The sequence below is a fragment of the Sus scrofa genome, chromosome 14 (assembly GCF_054392235.1).
Source record: "Sus scrofa isolate SSC_HxYL_T2T_F1_AM1 chromosome 14, Sscrofa_HxYL_maternal_Yorkshire_Landrace_v2.0, whole genome shotgun sequence".
NCBI classification, from domain to species: domain Eukaryota; kingdom Metazoa; phylum Chordata; class Mammalia; order Artiodactyla; family Suidae; genus Sus; species Sus scrofa.
The window spans coordinates 107,228,519-107,250,713 of NC_139396.1; the positions used below are offsets into that span (position 1 = coordinate 107,228,519).

The window sequence follows — 22,195 nt, forward strand, 5'->3', positions numbered from 1 at the left end:
CCTCTGGGATTAATGAGAAAATATTTGAATCAGATCATGAGACTGTTTATTCTATTGTCTATTTCAGCTTTTCAGGGCAGGAAATCAGACTTGGAGCATCCCATGGTTGTAGTTATTGACACCCAGAGGATTAAGAGTGAGGAAGAAAGACTTCTACAAGAAGCTGGTATAGGAATAGCAGCTACAGAGATTTTAGCCTCATCAGATTGTAACCTACTGTACAGATTCCTTCATACAACTAAGTCTATTCTCTAGATGACTTGGAGATCTGACATCAAAAAACTGGAAAGGAAAGTCTACTTGAGGATTATTATCCTCAGGCTAGAATAAATGAACCAAATGTCAAGATAAAGAGATACATACCTATAAATGCTCTTCTTGACCTCATCAACTTGACTTTACAAATTGCTTGATTTAACATCAACAACAAAACTGTATGAACAATGCTCCTGCGTATATGTATTGGCTCTCTAGTGGGGTTATACTGCATGGCTGCAAGAAAATCTTCCCAGCACAAAGTGACACTAGTTTTTTTGTTGTTGTTTGTTTGTTTTTTTTTTAATTGTCTTTTATAGGGCTGCACCCGCAGCACATGGAGGTTCCCAGGCTAGGAACCAGACTACACCAGAACCACAGCAACACAGGATCCGAGCCTCATCTGCAACCTACACCACAGTTCACGGCAACGGTGGATCCCTAACCCACTGAGCGAGGCCAGGGATCAAACCCACAAACTCATGGTTCCTAGTCGGATTGGTTATCCACTGAGCCATGACAGGAACTCCCAAAGTGACACTACTTTAACTGTATCCTCCCCCTTCCTGCTCTACTTCACAATGATGACTTCCTGGCAGGCATCTGTACAATTGGTCCATGCCCTCAGGACTGCCCCTGTCTACAGTTGATTGGACCACATGACCCAAGCAGCCAATCAGAGGCTTGTATCTAAGTATTAAAACGTAGAGTTGAATAAGGAGTCATGTCTCTTTGTTTGGATAATACCAATAGATTAAACTCAGGAAGTGTGGACTACTTCTTGCTTTTTAATTATGTGGGCTTGGAAGTGAAGAAAGGTGGTTTGCACAGAAGGAGAGAAATAGAAAAAATAAATAGAAAGAAAATGGCAAGGTCTACTTCCAGTACTGCATTCTTGCCCTTGGGTTTCAAAAGACACCCTTCTCTTCTCATGAGAAATGTCCCCATTTAATCTGATTGATGGAGTGTAACATATTTTTATTTGCTATAAGCAAGTCCTAATATATAGGGTATCACCATACGAGAAAAGCCAATGTGTAGGTATTCCATCTTTGCACAGACACTGCTTATTACACTAATATCTGCCCCTTTAAATCTAGAGCTTATCTCAAGTATATTTTCTTTTCTTCCCTGTCTCCAAAAATACCTTTTTACCATTTTTTATCATGAAAAAGTTAAGACTTGCTTATCCTATTTTTTCCAGTTTCCCTCTGGAATCAAATGAGACCAAGACAGTTATTTATTCTTGTTTCCTAATTGCCCTTCGAGATGATGAAAATTGTAATTTTTTGTTTATTGACTTCTATCATCTTGCAATTTGTTAATTTTTCACTTGACAACATCTTTGCTACAAATGAGGGGAAAGGTTAGCATCAAGTCATATTCTAGTATTCTGTGTGAAGATCTGCCAGTAATTCTCACTCCCAAAAGAGCAAGCAGTCTGGCCACCTCCCCTTGGCAGAAGAAAAAGAAGCTTTCATGAGCATCCCAGACAGCAACAGAGGAAGTGTACACACAATGCACAGAATTGCCTTTCAAAACCGGGTTTACGTGATGGAGATCGATCTTCAAGGCAGCAATTAGAGATTCACCAAGGAATCAATGAAGCTAAATTTACATTGACCTCAGTAGAAGAGTTTGTAGTGAAGTAAGTACCTTGCAGGCTCTCCTCTGGGGGAATTCAAATAGATACAGATACAAAGGTTTCTCAGACAGATTTTTTTGGGGGGACACATAACTGATCAGAAGAATAAAGATGTATCCTGGGCACAAGGCCTCTTAATTTTTGTGCTTTAGTTTAAGCAGAAAAAAAAAATGACAGGAGAGTATCATGACAAAAATAGCATTAATAATAATAGACTCAGGTGCTCAGGCATTTCGCAGACAACAGAAGGGGAAGCAAACATGTTCCAACAGCCCTCAGCCCACTTGGAGGGGGCACAAACCTCAGGGATGGAGCCCATGGCACAGTTCTTCTGTGTCACTCTGTCTCTGTCCAGGTCGCATGGATTTCTAAACCCTTTCCTATAAGAGAGGGAGAATCCTTATTTTCACTGCATTCATAGCCAAGCCACACAAGGAAGGTTGGTTGAATGAGTACGGAACCCCCCACCCCCAGAATCTTTTTACAGTAATTCCTAGCATCATGCCATCACAGATGATTTAGCATCTGCCAAAAGACTTATAAACTGTAAAATCCTGTATACATGTATGTGTTGGAGGAATTCTCAGAACAGTGGAGAATTACCACTTCATAGACCACTTCTGTGTTCTCTCTACACCAAAGGCTGCCCCATTCTGGGCTACCGCAGTCGTATGATAAATGTGCCCAAATGGCTTTGCCTCTATCCTGTGTCGTTTAAGCCTACTTCACTTTCAGATTGTTCTATGGCTTCTGCCTGATTTCTTCTCTCCTCCCTCACCTGAGCCTTGCTCTCCCACCCCACTGGAAAAGCTAGTTCTCTCAGTCTAGACTCCTTAGAATACCTAGTAAAATTTCTCAAACTACCTGGGGGGATTCAATACAACTCACCTTGATCTTTGGATATTTATGGTGGTTCTTTCTCAATAGTTTTCTATGACTTCTTGCCCCCTAAAAAAAATAGGTAGGAAACCACTGGTTTTATTTTCTGTGAATAGAGAGTCTGGAGAGACCTGGATTTCCCAAAGTTAGGACTCCCCTGATTCAACAACCACCCCATAACCAATAGAATAGAATGGGGGGGTGGATAAGAAAAATGGAGCAGTTTACATTCCTGGGGAATAAAGAGGTCTTATAGCATCATTATTCATGTTCTGAAATCTAGAGAAGATAGGGTTCTGCTTGCCTGGCTAATAGTGTAGAATGCCAGTTTAGTTTAAAAATTAGTCAATTGATTTTTGAAACCACACTTATCAAAACAGTTGTTTGAACAAATTCTAAGTTATAAAATAAATATGTCGTGGAAATATAGCATACAGCATGGTTATTGTAGTTATAATACTGTGTGGCATATTTGGAATCTGCTAAGAGATCTTAAAAGTTCTTGTCACAAGAAAAATTTTCTTCAAGTATGTATGATGATAGATGTTATGTTGACTTATTGTGGTGATCATTTTGTAATATATACAAATACATACACCTTCTATATTTGAGTATGTATATACAGAAACAGCTATAGATATACATACTCAAATATACCTCCATTTTGGAGCCCTGTAGAGAAAATCTCTAGGGAAATGTCCATTGACAGAGGAATGGATAAAGAAGATGTGGCACATATATACAATGGAATATCACTCAGCCATAAAAAATGAAATAATACCATTTGCAGAAACATGGATTGATCTAGAGATTATTATACTAAGTGAAGTTAGAGGAAGAAAACATTATTATACCACTTACATGTGGAATCTTAAAAAAAAAAGGGGATACAAATGAATTTATTTGCAGAATGGAAACAGACTCATAGACTTTGAAAACAAACTTATGGTTACCAAAGGAGACAGGTGAGGAGGGGAGGGGTGAACTGGGGGGTTGGGATTTGGCATATGCCCACTGAGGTGTATGGAATGACTGGCCAACAGGAACCTGCTATAGGGAACTCTATCCAATGTTCTGTGATAATCTATATGGGAAAAGAATCTGAAGAAGAATGGAGGTGTGTACATGTATAAGTGAGCCATTTTGTCATACAGCAGAAATTATCACAAATTGTAAATCAAATATACTTCAATGAAATTTAAAAAAAGAAGAAGAAGACGGAATTGTCTAGGGAAGAAGGCGTGAGGGATAATCTCTGTCCTTGGTGTCCCTTCCCCAGATTGATGGTGTTGCCCACCACCCTTTCCTTCCTGAATGCACTACTTTGCCTTCAGAGCTCTCACTTAAGGGACAGGAGACTCCTCCTTAGCATAGATGAGATAGTGTAGTGTTCCCACAGGAGTCTCTTAAACTGTAAAAGTGATCAAAAGTGGAAAACAAAGTACCCCAACCCTCTGGCTCTTCATGCCAAACTTCCTTGACCCTGTCTCAGCTTGCTCCTGTCCCAGGCTCACACAGCCTAGATGACCTCACTCTGTCTTCTAAGATGGAACCTTGGTCCCCAAGAATCGCCTGTGTTCTTTCTATCTAGACCCCCACCCCACTTGTGTATGCAGAGTCCCAGCTAACACATGAGCCTTTGGCCTAGCACTCTGACATCCCTCGTGGCCAGGAGAACATTCCAGCATTGATGTCTACTTCTTGCTTAGAGTCTAACTACTCACATCCCACTTCTGTTTGGTAAGCTCTTCAGCAGGACAGGAATTCTTTGAATGAGCTCTCTCTATACGTATGACTCCCTCACACAGGTGTATAGGTTTCCCTCACATAACCACTCTAAGTATTATTATTGTATCCATATTATAAATCAATACACCAAGAAACAAAGAGACTAAATGATTTTCCCAAAATCACACAGCTCACAAAGGGTAAGGCTGGGATGTGAATCCAGATAAATTTCACTGCTAAGCCACAGTTATTCTCTGCGGGCTTCAGCAGCCTTAAGTTTCTAATGCATATCTCTTGTTTCATGGAAACAAATGATTTCCATGAAACTAACTCCAAACTTACACTGGTGTGTTTTAAACCAACCAAGTTTTATGTATTAAGATCTCTGGGTAGGAGTTCCTGCCATGACACAGTGCATTAAGAATCTGACTGCAGTGGCTCAAGTTGCTGTGGAAGTGTGAATTCAATCCCTAGCCCGGTGCACTGGGTTAAAGGAACCAGCATTGCTGCAGCTGTGGTGTGGGTCACAGCTCTGGCTCAGATTCAATCCCTAGCCTGAGAATTTCCATAAGCCATGGATAACACCATAAAAAAAATTTTTAATAAACAATAAAAATAAATATCTCTAGGTAAACCTGTTTCACTCACTACTCATTACTGTTCTTCTTACTCTGAGATGAGACTGGTTGACAACTTGAAAGAAAATGGATAGAGGATGTTATTGCACTCTGACTCGAGAAAATCCCTCCTTCCAGGCTGAAATGTGATAGCACACTGTTAGTTGGTCAAGGCATTTATCCTGAAATTATAGTGCAGACCATTAAGCTAGGGGGTATTCTCAATTCTTTGTAATTTTAAAGCCGTGGAAACCCCACTGAGCACAGAAGGCTGAGAAGTAAGTGAATGGGTATTGTGAATGAAATGCTTTCTGCTTTGAGAATCCCCATAAAGAAAAGCAAAGAGAGGACAATGTTAAACTTGACTCAGACCAGCTGGGATCTTGCGACCCCTCCTGTTGGACTTTATGGTATCTGGTATCTGGTAATGCCCCTTCTCTTCTAGAGCAGTGGCTAGCTGTGCCCTAACACCTCCTGTGAATACCTGATTTCCTGAGATCTCCTGGGTAGTACCTGTGTCTGATACAGCTCACCCAAGTCCTTCCAAGACCTCAACTTACTGCTTCTTCAGGTTTCCTTGGCTGCCTCTTTCCTGCTAACCTCTTGTGTCCTGTTTTCATCTGCCATGCCTTCAGATATGCCCTTTAATTGACTGTTGTTTCCTCCCCATACCTGAATGTTCTGGCATCAATTTTTTATGCAGGAGACTGATCCTTTGCTGCCCGTTCCTCAGCTCCCTACTATCAAGCTGGTCTCTGAATTTTTCTCTCCACATTTGGTGTTTGGGGATGGTTGATTGCCAACCTTGGTAGACAACACAGACTATCCTGCAACAATCTGGCTACCAGGGACACAACACTGTAACCATTCCTAGAGAAATGGGTTCCCAACCTTTACAGCCCTCTTCAAACCAAGCATTCTGCTAGTGTGTTCACGTGTGTGTGTGTGTGTGTGTGTGTGTGTGTGTGTGTGTAAAGTTGGGAAAGGCAAGAGAGGGTGGATTTTTGACCAACTTTGATCCAGCTAATGATGCCTAGTAGGAAGCCGCGGCCCTAGTGTAAGGCTATGAGTCTCCAGTAGTGTCTACAGATCAGTTTTCACCCCTCTGTCATTGCCAGAGAAGTTCCTTGAAAAGCTTTATGGCCTCCGCACTCTGAAATGTAAAGGAAGATGAGGAAAGATGAGGAAAGATGAGAAAAGGAGGGGGTCAGGGCCAGGGGTGTGACTAAGGGCATAGATGGCTCTTACCAGGAAGTACTTGTTGGACAGAAAGAAACATATCAGAAGCAATTGGTGGTGGACACGAGAGATGATGGGAGATTAGAAAATCACCAGTGTCTAGGTATTTATGTGGTGTGCCATGGAACAGTGAGTGAAAAAATATCTTTAGAGTGGCTGAGCAGTAGTTTATCCCTTGTGTAATTTGAAATGGGGAAAGGGAGAAAGCAACCTTTTAGAAACACCTTCTGCAAACTCCACGACCCCTGAAAGATTCATTTCACCTCTTCCTGGGAAAATATTTGAGGCTGCTAAATCTGTGCAGTGACAATGGTTCATATCTCTGGTTCCTAACTTTAGAAATACTCTCAAGAAATACCTTGATTTCTTCAGGTGAGCACTAAAAAGCTATGGACTTGTCCAGGAAAAGCAAACTGATGTGCACATTAGTTGCAAATTTACAAAACTCGAAAATTATAAATAGTCTGTACTTAAATGTTTACAAAGTCTACTTTTTTGTCCTTTTTAAAATAAAATTCCATGAGAAAAAAATCAAACGGCGGACCATGGACAATTGCAAACTTCAGCTTATTCACAACTGCTCTCTAGGAAGCACTCCAGCATCACCTGTGTCCTTCTGCTCCTCCCCTTCCCTCTCCGACACACGTACAGGCACACACAGTGGACCACCCTGGCCTTTGGAGAGTGTCTGACTTTATCATAGGTAAACAAGGTGAGGCATCTAAGAGTCTTATCTAAATCATAGGACAAAGAGTGCTTCTTGCAGGAAACCATTTCCTGGAACACAAAAGAGTGGGGAGATTACTTAATTGTTGTTCTTTTCTGAAAACACAAGGCAAGCACAAAATTCAACATTGTTAACTACTTTCTTTGTGAGTTTGAGCCTCTGTTTCCTTATGGGATAATTGCAATAAAAACAGTTCCTTTGTCAGGCTGAGGACCAGAGACAGCAATTTATGTAAAAGAAGTTAGCATGGCACCTAACCGCAGTTTAAGAGCTCAGTAATAGTTGTCAGTATCATTCAATCTATTTTTGTTGTTGTTATTACTGCATCCAGGGCATTGCTTTTATTAAAGCAATTTTTTATTATCTATTTTAAAACTAAATGCAAGTAAACAAAGCCCTATTATAGCAAAGTACTCCACAAAAGATAGGTATGTGAATAACCTTAATATGACCCCATTACCATCCAGGAGAGAGCCAATGGCACTGGAAGTCTTTGACCAAAAAAGGACATACCAGTCAGATCTTGTTTAACTGACTTTCAAGTATGATTGCATTTAATTTGTTCTCTGGAACCCATGCAAAGTGCCATTTACGATTTAAATGAGCAGAGGCCTCTAGGGTGTAAGGGCCAGAGGTTCTTGCCAGACTAAAGGGAGGCTGACTCTCAGAGGCTTATTCCTCTGGGTCTCAGTGTGTACCTAGACTCATGCTGATGTGTCCATGGCAGCTTTTTCTATGAGCATTCAGATTGTTCCAGATCTTTTCCTCTTACACTGGGGATGGAGCGTCTCTTAACATCTTATTGGCTTAGAAAGGATTCCTTAAAGACTTTATATGGGAGCCTTAAATATTTCATGGGCTCATCTGCCTGTTTAATTATGTCTACATGCAAAAAAAAAAAGTCTTCCTGGCTAGGCATACATTTTGCAATACTGTTACATAAATATTTAAACAGCTGGGCTTCTCTGTATCCGCAAGGAAAGTACCAGTCTTTGCTTGAGAAGAAACAGCTAAAGTGAAAGAGCTATGGAAATGTGTGAATAAGCAGATCTTTATGTGTAAGAAGGGGGACTAATTTTTCTTTTTAAGCTAATTCAACAGCAATAACAGAAGTTTGACCTTTGCCTTGACTATTTTCCAGGGTAACTTATAATATGCCATAGTGGAGCTCTGGCATAAAAGAGACACAAATGAGAATCCTGATTTTACCTTTTACTGATTGGACAAAACTATGCAAGTCATTTAATCTCTCTGAGATTTATTTTCCTCATTTAAAAAGTAGGAGAAATAATGGTGCAGTCACTGTGGGAAACAGTATAGAAATTCATAAAAAAATTAAACACAAAATCACTATATGATCTGGCATTTCCACTTTTGGGTGTATTCACAAAAAAGAGTTGAAAGCAGGAAATTAAACGTATTTGAACATCTATGTTCATAGCTGCATTATTCACAATAGCTAAAATGTGAACATAACTAAGATGTTCATCGACAGGTGAATGGAATAAACTGATATATACATACATACACACACACACCAGAATATTATTCAGCCTTTAAAAGGGAGGAGATTCTGATACATGCTATGGATGGATGTATCTTACGGACCTTGAAGACATTACGTAAAATAAGCCAGACAGAAAAAGATTAATATTGCATGATTCCACTTAACCCAAGGTGACTAGAGAAGTCAAGTTCTTAGACAGAGGTAGGATGATGGTTGCCAGGAACAAGGAGAGAGCAGAAGTTTCAATCTAGAAGGACGAAAAAGTTCTGGAGTAGGTAGTAGTGATGGGCATATGTCAATGTAAAAGTACTTAATCCCACTGGCCTATACATTTAAAAATGGTTGAAGTGATAAATTTTATGTTATGTATATTTTACCACAACAAAACAATGGGAGTAATAATTATATTTTCTTTAAAGAGAAATTTCAAGAGCTAAATAAATCACATATTAATACATGAAATACTTTGTGCAGTGGACAGAAGTTACCCCAAAGATTCCAATACCTTTTACATTCTGGGTTTGGGTTGATGAGAGTGAAGCCTTTGGAGCTTCATTCATTGCTTGGGGCAAACCCTACCACACGTGGACAATGACAGTTCCAGTACATCTTCATGACCTGAATAATACCATATGTGCCCTTTGGGGACTGGCTTTTTACACTCAGCATAATATCCTCAAGATTTATCCAGGTAGGCAATAATCTTTTATAATAAAAATGCAAGTGGTTATTAAAACTAGTTCCTGCTAGATTCTTAATTCTCTCCAGATGGTCATACAAAGGGACTTCAATAGAGACTGGAGTTAGAGGCATGAGCAGCACTAAAGGAGCTAATCAAGAATGTTGACATACTTGGGAGTTCCCATCATGGTGCAGCGGAAATGAATCCAACTAGGAACCATGAGGTTGCAGGTTCAATCCCTGGCCTCGCTCAATGGGTTAAGGAGCCAACATTGCCGTGAGCTGTGGTGTAAGTCACAGGCGTTGCTCGGATCTGGCATTGCTGTGGCTGTGGCATAGGCTAGCGGCAACAGCTCCAATTAGACCCCTAGCCTGGGAACCTCCATGTGCCTTGGGTGTGGCCCTAAAAAGACAAAAGACAAAAAAAAAAAAGAATGTTGACATACTTGGGACAAGTAACAGTGGGGATCCATGGTCACCCCTAAAAATGAGGGGGAAAAAACCATGTTACTAGAGCTCACTGAGAGAGGCAGTGTTGAGGAGAAGGAATGTCTGTGGGAGTAGGGTCAGGGAGAGACATAGCTACTGCGGATTGTAGCTAGAGAGACATATCCTGATCTCTCCCCCAACCGGTAACTTCCTGCCTAAGCTGAGCAGAACCTAACAGGAAGCCAGTGTGCCAGGAAACCCAGGTAAAGCAGCCTTTGGAAAACAAAATCCCTGGACAGAGAGCAGGGCAAAAAAAAGAAGGGTACAAAGGGACTTAGGGCCAAACAATAGATAACCAGTACAACAAACAGTGACGAAAATATGCTCATTATTCAACAAATATTTCTTGAATATGCACTATTTGCAAGCCTCCATTCTAAGCATGGGAGGGGCATAGTAAATAAAAATTATGAAATCCCTAATTTCAAGTAGGGGCATATAACTAATATTTTAACTGAAATGATGCTCTTGAGTAGGGAGGAGTTGATGGGATCCAGTGCATAAGAGGCAGCTTGGCCTTAGGGACGTGGGAAGTGCATTCATGATGCTAGCTGGGGAGACAGAATAAGTGTGTCCAAATAACTGTAGGTTTGTAGATGAAGTGACTGGAGTGGAGAGAAGTTCTTTTCTATTGGTTTCTAACTTCTCAGTGAAAAATGAAGCAAACTGAGAGGGAGGATAATCCAGGAATCAGAGATTTGAGCAAAGAAGTGTAAAAAAGCCATCTAGGAGAGCTGAAGTATAAATGGACTAGATTATAAACATCTTTTAAAAATTCACAACCCAGGCCATATCCCAGACCAATTAAATCTCGATCACTGGGAGTGAGACACAGAAAGGAGTATTTTTGAAGCACCATAATTGATACCAATGTGTAAATAAATCTGGCAACCAATTAGACCAGGAAATGTAGCACAACTGCTGGGCAGCACTGAGGTTAGAGGTCATGATTCTTACGTAAAGCCAGTCAGCACCATCATTTTCCCACACCACTTTCAGCCTGTGTGTAGGTACGGAGTGAGTTGTCCATTATACTTAACTAAAGCTGGGTTTAACCATATGGCTATAATTCAGGGAAAGATAGACAAAGTTGCTGAGGTGTATGGCAAAAGAGGTAATTAATATGTGGAAACTATGCTCTAAGCTGAGTAAGGAAAAAAAATTCAATAGGATAATAAGACTTTAGGCTTCTATGGGGTCAAATGCTTGGAGCTCACTAGAGAAGTGAGCTGGGAAAGTGGAAGATGGTGGTGATCAGATTAGAGTCTACTTGGAACTGAGACTGTGAAGAGGTACAGGTACTGGTAATGCTAAATCCTAGAAAACGACTATGGGAATGGGTGACTGTTGTAGGCTAGAAGATAGAATATTAGGAAGAGCAGGTTAAAGAACTAAAATCCCAATATACTATAGATGTCTATGTGTGGATGATGAAATCATCAGGAAATATGCCATGGATGGTATTAGAAAAAGTGACAAGACAAAATCAAAAATTATGAAATAATTTACGTGAATGTGATAATAATTTACTTTTATGCATTAAAGCAAATCTGAAGGATAAAAACCATCGCCTGCATAGAAGATGAGAAACAGAAGAGCAGTGACTAGACATGTAGACTTTGGGGCAGATCCTGGTTCCACAACTTCCCTGTGACTCAGTGCTGATGGCTTTACCCCTGCATCCCACTTTATTCATCTATCAATGGAGATGACGATGGTATCTTCCTAATTGTCTTTTTATGAGAAATTAAGTGATATGGAATGTCTAAAGTGCTTAGGACATTGCCTGACATTACCATCTATGAGCTGGGGTAATGCCTCTTAACTCTTCTTGATTGTTCTCAATCTGAAGTGACTCCTGGCCTTCTCTAAGGGAGGGCTTCTCAAACTTGAGTGTACATCAAAATCAACTTGAGGGCTTGGAGTTCCCATCATGGCACAGTGGTTAACGAATCCGACTAGGAACCATGGGGTTGCAGGTTCGATCCCTGGCCTTCCTCAGTAGGTTGACAATCCGGCGTTGCCGTGAGCTGTGGTGTAGGTTGCAGAAGTGGATCAGATCTCATGTTGCTGTGGCTCTGGTGTAGGCTGGTGGCTGCAGCTCCGATTAGACCCCTAGGCTGGGAGCCTCCATATGCCGCGGGAGCAGCCCTAGAAAAGGCAAAAAGACAAAAAAAATTAAAAATAAAATAAAGTAAAATAAAATCAACTTGAGGGCTTGAAGCCATAGGAGGCCCCAACCTCCGAAGTTGCTGGGTAGGGTGGGGCCTGAGAATTAGCATTTCTAAAATATTCCTAGGTGATGCTGATTCCCCTGGATTGGGGGACCACTCTTTGAGATCATCTGTTGGGGAGGGGACCCAGAAGCTGTGTTTTAGCAAACCTCCTCCTCCGGTGATTCTTAGCATAAGCTAAAGTTTGAGAACTGCTTTTCTTGTCTGTCCATCCTAGTGTACCTCTAGGTCTTCAGGCCATGGCAGCATCAAAACTCTGCTTTTAGTTTTCCGCAGTAAAAATTGATTAATGTATGCCCAGACTCATCCATGCTTAACTGCCTAAATAATTTTCCATATAGCTTGGTAAAAATTGAAAAAAAGAGTGTTTCTCACCAAAGACACTGAAGTGATTTTTTTCAGATTTTCAAAGGAAACATGTTCTTACTTCCAATCATGTTTCTAGTGCTAGAGATGGTAAGATTTAATCACCAAAGGTTTTACTGTGGGCGTTCTCACCAACTGTTTTAGGAGACTTTCCATTGTCAGAAAAACGATCTGAAACTTGAAAATAAAAATGTGGACATCATGTCTTTTCAACACCATACAAGGGCAGAGACCACTTAAGGATTGTTTAGGAGGACATACTTAGTTCATCTCCTTGTTGAAGACTAATTGGAAGTTACAGATTTAATGAAGTTACTTGTTAACATATGTATTTTGCCCTACAGTGATGCAAATAATTTCTGTCAAATAAACAGTTCACCCCTACAAATTTATTATAGTTTATTAGGAGTAAATCTTTTATATCTAACTCAATAATCATCTCAACGTTTCTTTGTTTAATTGCCTATGAACTTTTGCCTCTTACATGCTCTTTGAACCTGTCACAACATATTACTGGCTCCCTAATTAATTAATAAGTTAAAAATCTTTGACGTGTTCATTTTGTATTTGCCCAAGAATCACGATTTTACATTTCTGAAAAATTATACTTTAACACTGTTCACTAAAGAACTCATTTGAAATAGCTTTGCAGGGGTTTGGGGCTTGACGGGTGGTGAAAATGACCACTCTGTGATATAAATATATGACTTGTATTTAAATTTTACTGCAGTCAGCTCAAAGATGCATCACAACAAAGGTAACAAAATGCAACAGGATGGGAATGGCTGAAAAAAAAAATGCTTTCTCAGATAATCCCATTTTCCTCATGGGAGAGGCATTGGCTATTTGGGTATCCTGATTTCCAAGGTAAAGTCTTGCCCACATGCAAGAACTCCAGGGTGAGGACTCTTGACCATATTACGCTGAAACACTAAGCCTTGATACTTAAAACTAGTATAGAGTTCTGGCATAGTTTCTGAACATGTCACTTATGGCATCATCTTGCTATAGTGGCCATGGGATCTATGTAACATCCATGCATTACACATGTGTGGTCATGTTCCAACCATGTAATGATGACCAATCAGAGCATATACAAGAATCTCCTGCATCACGAGGCAGGGAGAACTGACATAGCTGGCCTAGCCATGCCATGTCTTTTCAATCTTCTCTCAATTGAGTCTAAATTTCTCAGAGGGAATGAGCCTTTTTTTAAAACAAATATATGAAATTTTTTTTCCACAATAGAGAATGTTCACTAAAACCTTATTTTCTGAAATACAAATTAGCTAAGATTTTAGGAAATGAGAAAAAGCAACCCAAAGAAAATATGAGGAAGGAAATAATATGTGGAAATGTTGGGGGGGGAGATACACAACTAAAAGTTGGTAAAATTGATGAATAGATTCAGAATATAGTAGCTGAAAAAGTCTAATAAAATAAGAAAACTACTGTTGCATTTACTAAAAATAAGAAATCAAAATTAGAAAGGGTATATAACAAAATGATTAAATTATAATGGATTATTGTCATGGTTTTGTAGTAAGTATTGATGAAACACTTCATATTTTATAAAACAGACCAACAAGTATTATAACAGCCAAACTAACACCAAATTTAATACAATAAGAAATACAAAATCTGAATGAGGCAATAGAAAAAATAAAGAAAACTACTAAAGATTATCCACAGCAATGAAGGTTACCACTGTGAGAGGGATTTTCCACTTTACTCTTTGAAAATATCATGATATATTACCTGATCCATGGCATGGAGCAAGAGGAAAGTATTTCCAGCCAATGAACAGAAAAAAATAATTCCAGAAGGACTTTGGGTCATTGTCTAACATCACAAGTGGCTGCCAAGATCAGATCTAGCAGATTGTCAATTATGGTCCCTTTCCCCAGTAATGTTCAAGACGAAGTTATAAAAATGATACGAATTTCCGAGTGAAAAGAACATTTGAACAGACTTTATATTTTGTCCATAGAGGCACAATTATACACTAGTGATAAAACTAATGTCTAAGACAAACACCAAAATTTCTCTGATTATTAAGGACATCATTTGAAAGATCTTTCTAGTTGCTGAGAAAATAGCTGAAGTTGAGAAACTGGGTGCTGTGATTGAACAGTATGGAAGACCAGACAAAATTAAAGCTCTTTAATGCATGAGAAAAAGTTTATATCAAGGACCATGTATAGCTGATTGAAAAGGGTTTTTCTGCAAAATGAGAAGACAGTCAAAATAATACATCTACAAACTTTTAGATTTTTGTAAGCAAAGTGTAAAGTCTTCTATGATATGAAGTTGTCCAATTGACATTTAATTAATTTGAAAAAAAGGAAAGAATGAGGAACAAAAAAAAATGGGTAACTTGTAGGGAAAAAATCAACATACAGAAGTATAAAAGTATGTCATAACTTTACTTCTCCATTTTAAGAGAACAATTTTGTAATAATTAGATATTTATATATTTAAATTATACAGGATATATTTATATCTTTATATGTTAAAACCAATATATTTATCATATGTAATTTTCTTTTAAATTTTTGTTGACACAAGACCAGATTCATACCATGTATATTGATCTTTAATATTATTTTCCATTAAAAAATATATTATGGACTTCTCCTGTGGGAAGACAGAATATAGATATACTTTTTCCTATTTCTCTCACTAAATACAACTAAAAACCTTCAACATTATATACAAATAAAAAGACTTTAAAACATAGAAGTAAGAGTGCAGATTGGCTAAGAACCTCAGGACCTGAAAAACAACAAGGTGGTTTTCTCTGGTTTGTTTCTGGGCTTTGTCATTTTTGGGTTTTTTTTTTCTTTATTATTTGTCTATTTGTTGTTTTTGTCTCATAAAGCCTACACTTGGAGCTAAAGAATCCAGGCAACCTGGTGGCCCCAACAATAGTCTACTCTCTCTAGTTAAAGGACCAGAAAAGGAACAGCATAGCAAGACAGAAAGTTTTTCACCAAGAACTGCTCTGCTCCAGCTACCAAAAACTGCAGAAAAAAAAAAAACAAAACTGTGGACCCACTCCCACCCTTGCCAGTAAAGGTGGCATAGAAGCTAGATGTCTACCCTTGCAAGGCTGCAACAGAGCACCTCAATACCACTTCTACCAATGTCAACTTCACAACTTAAAAAATTGACCAATTCCTTAAACAACAGAAGCTACCACAACTTACCCAATAGGAATAGACCATGTTAACAATCTTTCAACCATTGTAAAAATTGAAATTGTAATTTAAAATGCCCCCCGAAAAGAAATCTCCAGGATCAAATGGTTTCATGGAGATTTCTACTAAATGCTTAAAGAAGAATTAATAGCATATCTAAACAATCTCAGAGCTCCCATCATGGCTCAGTGGTTACAAACCTGGATAGTATCCATGAGGATGCAGATTCAATCCTGGCATCTCTCAGTGCATTAATGATCCACTGTTGCCATGAGCTGTGGTGTAGGTCAAAGACATGGCTTGAGTCCCATGTTGCTGTGGCTGTGGTGTAGGCTGGCAGCTACAGGTCCAATTTGACCCCTAGCCTGGGAACTTCCATATGCCCCAAGTATGGCCCGAAAAAGACAAAAAAAAAATTTTTTTTAATCTAAACAATCTCTTCTAGAGCTAAAAAGGTGAGAATATGTCTTTATTTTATGAAGTTAGTATTACTCTAATATCAAAATCAGACAAGGACAATACAAAAAAGGGGGGAAAGCACAATTTTCATGAAAACAGATGCAAAAATTCTTAACAAAACATTAGCAATAGAACTCAATCAATGCAGAAAAAGCATATGACAAAATTTAACAACTATTCATGATAAAATCTCTCAAAAAATAGGAATATAAGGTAATTTCTTCTACTTCAAAAAGAGTATCAAAAAAATCTGTAGCTAACATTTTATCTAAAGGTGAGAAACTGAATGCTTCCCCGTAAGATGGAGAAAAAGGCAAGGATACTTGCTCTCACCACTCATTCAACTTCGTGCTTGCATTTCTAGTCAGTACAGGAGGACAAGAAAATAAAATAAAAACATATAAGTTGGAAAGGAAGAAATAAAATGGTTCTTATCGGCATTGATGTCTACACAGAAAATCCGAAGGATTTTCTCAAGGAACCCACTAACCTCTTAAAAATGCCTACACAGAAAATCCGAAGGATTTTCTCAAGGAACCCACTAACCTCTTAAAAATAATAAATGAGTTCACTAGAGTCACAGGCTATAAGTAAGCATGCAAAATTAATTATACTTCTGTATACCAACAATGATGTGAACATTGAAGTTGAAAATATAATACCACTTATAAACTCTAAAAAAATATGGAATAGTTAGATGTAAATCTAGCAAAACATCTTTAGGACTTGTGTGCTGAAAATGACAACATACTGATGAAAGAAGTCACTAAAGGTCCAAATAAAGAGTGATGCATACTGTGTTCGTGGCTTGGAAGACTCCACACAGTATCAACGTCAGTTCTCCCTCAAACTGACATATAGATTTGATGCAATCCCTTTAAATTTCCTGGCAAGATTTTTTTAATATATATATATATATATATATATATATATATATATGTGTGTGTGTATATATATATATATATATTATATACACACACACACACATACATGTACACACACAAAATTGTTCTAAAACATATATAGAAAGGTTGAGGCACTAGAGTAGCTAAAACAATTTCAAAAAGCATAACAAAATAAGGGGAATGAGTCTACCGAATTTCAAGACTTATTACGTAACTACAGTAGCAACAGACACCCAGATTAATTTAAAAAAAAAAAAAAAGAATAGAGAACACAGAAATGCACCCACTCAAATACGCTTAAATTTTTTTTGGAAAAAGTACAGAAGTAATTCAATGAAGGAAAAAATAAACTTTTTAACTAATGGTATTACATCAAACAGACAAGCATAAGCAAATAATAAACCTTAATAGAAATCTCACATCTTTTAAAAAATTAACTAGCAATGGGTCATAGATTATATTAAAACATAAAAACATAAAACTACAAAACTTTTGGGAATTAAAAGGAGAAAAATCTCTAGGGTACAAGTTTATATAAATATTTTTTCTACTTGAAACAAAAAGCATGATCCATAAAAGTATAAATTTCACTTCATATAATTTAAAACTTTTGATCCACGAAAGCCTCTATTAAATCAATGAAAATGTAAGCTATACAATGCGGAGAAATACTGGCAAACCAGGTCACCAACAAAGGACTTACATCTGGAGTATTTTTAAGCTCTCAAAATTCAAGAGTAAAAAAATAAAACAAAAGGAAGGTAATTAGAGCACAGGAAAAAAAAAAAATTAAGAGACATTTCACTGGAAAAGATAACCAAAATATTAAGCGGAGATGTTTAATATAATTTTCCATTAAGGAAAAGAAAATGAAAACCAAATTGAATTATCATTACATACCTCTCAGAATGACTAAAACAAAGATTGGTGCCAACACCAAATGCTGGCAATGATGTGGAGAAATTAGGTCACCCATTCATTGTTCTTTGCAACAGACAATGGTACAGCCACTCTGGAAAACAGTTCGGTGGTTTACCCTAAAATTAATCATGCAACTAACATGCACCCCAGCAATGAATTGAATACATACCCTAGAATTGGATAGATGTATGTGTATATACACCATAAAATCACAAAATTACAGAAATGGAAAACAGTTTAGTGGATGCCATGGGTTAAAGGGGTCGGGGGCGGGGAGGAGTGAGAGTGAAAGGGAAGCAAGTGTGGCCATAAAAGGGCAACATGAATGATCCTTGTGATGATAGAAATGTTCTAAATACTGACTACATCGATTTCAATATCCTTGTTGTGATATTGGATTATAGTTTTGCAAGATGTTATCATTGGTAGAAACTAGGTAAAGTGTACAAAGTCTATTATTCTATAGGTGTGTGCGAATCTAAAATTATCTTAAATAAAAAGCTTATTAAAAACCTCACTTGGTAGCAAGTCATAATCAAGAGGTGAAATATAATTCTGATAACTTTCTAGTGCCCAATAATGAGAAATGGGCATGAAGCTACCTCTCATATAAACTCTCTCCTCCCTTGCAGAGAGACATTTAAAATTGAATAATTTTAAGAACTGTAAACATGTTATACTTCAAGTTTTTCTAATATCCATTTTTTCCTTTTGTGTTCATTTCACATAAAGAATATTAACATTTTTCTTTCCATTTGCTGTGCTAACCCAGTTCTCCAGTACTGATTGGGCTCTTGATTCAAAGCTGCCAATATTTTCTTTCAGCTGGATTCACCAAACCCTATACTTCTCTTTTCTCTGTATTTCACTATCTCTAGGGATCCCTCAGCCCTCAGGAATCCAAAGAGCAGTGTTATGATCTTTGACAAGTAGTGTTCCTCCCAAAGCCTGCTATTCTCAGGTTTTTAAAAATTCTCTAGTTCTTGATTAATAGTTATTACCTTAAAGAAAACACTTAAAAATAATTTTCTATGTAGTATTTTCTTGATGTAATAGGACTTAGCTATTATGAATTTGGAATGAGTGTTATTTCCCAAATTCATCCTTCACATCTGCCTTTCTTCAGAGATCTTGGGGACAGTACCCGCAGGCAACAATAGCCAGTGAGAAACAAAATACTAATTTATTCTGTACTGAGAAAGCACTTCGTATTTTAATGCAATGCTCTGTTATAAAAGTTATTTGGTAAAATATGGTATAAGCCAAAGACCTCAGTCGTGCCTCTTTTTTTCCTACCTGGGCCTTCAAGAAGAAATTGAACTTAACGAATTCATCTCCTAGAAGTGGATAAGCCATAACTGGAGGCTAGGGTGGTGGCGCTTACTTCGAAGAGGCAATGAAACAGGCTTGGTATAAAAAAGCCTCAAATTTTCATTTAAAGGGATCATTGACTTCTTCTCTTAGATTTTTTCTTTTTTAGTGCTAAATATTCTTTTCTCCTCATTATCTAAAATAATAAAACAACCAAACAAACAAACCAGGACTATTAATATATTTTCCCTAAGACAGGTGAAGGAAATGCTTGTTAGCATGTTTCCTGATTTATCATTCAGTTTATTTTTAGCAATAATGAAAGCATTTGAGAAGTTTTCAAATGGAAGCTATCATAAATAATTTAAAAAATTCCAAATTATATATGTAAAAACACCACCTAGAACATTTAGGGAATATTTTCAGCATCATAAGAGACAAAGATGTCCACTTTCACCACTGTTCAACATTGCACTGGAAAGAAATAAAATGTGACAGAATTAGAAGGGGATATTTTTCCATACTTTTGCATTTTATTCTACTTAATTCTGAAGAGCTAAAACAATCACCATGGTTCAAAATTCAGCTATAAAGTGGTATGTGATGAAACATTTCTCTCATTCCTGTCCCCTGCTCTCAGTTTACTTACTTGGAGAAATTATATTATTAGGTTCTTTTGATCATTCTGGATATGTTTTGCATACACATAGTCCAGAAAGATGATTATATAATGATGAACTTTACATTTGAGCAACAATAAGTTTCCTCTCTTCTACCTACTCCAATTCAGTGGTAGCTAGTGCTTGGATTTACTCCAAGGAGGCTCTTTTAAGTAATACCAAGTCTCAGCTGGGAGAGCAAGGTAGTAAGTCATAGATGGAGAAGCCTGAAAGTACGAATGTGCTGCTAAGATGATCAACACTAAGTAGGGCATCAAAAGGCATCAGGATGTGGGTCTCTGTCCAAGAGTTTTCCTGAATACAAAGCCTTGAGTCTCATATCTTAATCTTCACCTACTTCTAGATCCATTTAGATAAGCATTCCATTCTATTTTTGCTTTTGTTCAACATAGCAGCAACAAACACTCTCGCCCACTTTGCTTAGAAAATTCTCAGGGTCGAACCTCAAAATCCCAACCCAAGAAACACCATGGGTTGAAGGTTGTTGCTTATTTGAAAGCTACAGAGCAGCTGCATAAAGCAGAGCTGAGAATTGAGAACACTTTCCTGTGCCCTGAAGCTACCCAATGGGTCTAGAATTGAAAGTGAAACTTTCTCAGCTACTTTTTCATATACAAATAGTGTTAAATTTGAAACCAGCAGCTGTGCTCTCTAACCACTTTCTCTTGCGTGATTTATTCCAATTTCACTTCTTAAATAAAACTTTCATTTTAGATATGGAAATAGATTTCCTTCCTGAACAACTTGTTCTTCTAGAAATAAGTGTTGAGTCAGATATGTGACAATGATTCTCCCAAAAGAAATATGTTCCCTAAACAGCGTCTTCCTATTTGCAGTTGACTCGTGTTCCTCTGTGCTGGGAAAGATCTTCAGCCACATTTTGAGGATAAAGAGGAAGTGTCTCATGGAAACAGAATAAAAGATTTCAGAGGAATGAGAATTGCCTATGGGGCAATTTAAAGTATCTTTCAAAGGCAGGAGAAAACAATTCAAGACATCAGTAGGCACTCAAAACAGGTAGTTCTATTCTTTCATTCTCACAGATATAAGAGCAAAAGTAGATTTTTAAAGTCATTAGTCTGAAAAGTGTAATTTTCACTTTGGGATTTGCCCTACTTCATGTTTCCTAGAACAGTCTTTGCTTTTGCTTTTTTTTGTAAAAAACAGTGTTTGATGAAAGTCACTCTGAGTGAACATTTTCCCTATGGTTCACATTATGGTAAGCACTCTATGGAACTTATCTCACTTTATCCTTATAACAACCTTAAAAGGAAGGAATGCTGATCTCCATTAAACAGATCAGGAAAGTGAGAAAATCACTTGACCCCTAGGTCTTCTGCCAGTGAAAGTTAGAATTTATATTAGGACCAATTTAACGGCTATCCTGTGTGGCCTCTAACCCAAGCTGCCTTATGAGGAAAAGTATTCAGCTTGGTAGGCTTCCAGATGCTGAGCTGGGGAAGGGAACTGGGCTTCTGAGGGGTCATCACGGACAGGGTTTGTTTCATGAATCAGGAAAAAAGTGAAGAGAAAAAGTAAAAACAAAGCCCTTGACAGAAAGTCAGATAGCAGTGGTGTATACCACATGGGGAGTAGACGTACTATGACCAAAAGCCAAGTTTCAAAGCTGTGTGTAAACTTGATATAATAGGAGCAGGTTAGAACTAAGTAAGGATGATCTGGGAGAAATGGTTTAATGCATTTAAGTTGCCCATGGGTTTGTGGCAAATGGGTGAATTAGGCTACCTTAAAGAACATGGTATTTTATCAGATGGAAATTAATATTTAATAAAATGCTGATGTGTCTGGAAGTAGAAAATAGGCAGGAAATTCTATAAACTGTGGTGCTATTACCATAATGATTATAATCATTAAAATGAGAAACAAAGTATGGAGTCAGAAATATGCTATACATACAAGAGGTGGTATTGGAAACCATCACTGAAGCTACCTCAAGCACTGAAGCCTCTATACATAGTACCTATTATCACCTATTTCTTTCAAGATTTTCAAATTATACCCAGTATTATTACATCATTTTAAATGTACATCATTTTTGCACCTTTTTTTTTTTCTTTTTAGACCATATGGAGGTTCCCAGGCTTGGGGTCCAGTTGGAGATACAGCTGCTGGCCTACACCACAGCCACAGCAACTTGGAATCTGAGCCACATCTGTGACATACACCAGCAACACTGGACCTTTAACCCACTGAGCTAGGCCAGGGATCAAATCCATGTCCTCATGGATCCTAGTCAGATTAGTTAACCACTGAGCTACAAAGGGAACTCCCATTTTTGTACCATTATAAATGTACCTTTTTAAGTGTAAAAACACCACATCTTGGTATTAA

The 22,195-nt window shown here is 37.9% G+C and overlaps 1 long non-coding RNA gene across 1 annotated transcript in view; it reads right to left on the minus strand.

The window, feature by feature from the left end:
* Window positions 1-530: 530 nt before the first annotated feature.
* The window catches only part of LOC106506064 (uncharacterized), a 356,616-nt gene continuing 334,951 nt past the window's right edge, over window positions 531-22,195 (minus strand). Inside the window, exons 3-5 of the long non-coding RNA XR_014827404.1 lie at window positions 8,763-8,844; window positions 2,789-2,848; window positions 531-2,280 (exon numbers count right to left, since the gene is read on the minus strand). This is a non-coding gene — a long non-coding RNA (uncharacterized LOC106506064). The remainder of the gene's footprint in view (window positions 2,281-2,788; window positions 2,849-8,762; window positions 8,845-22,195) is intronic.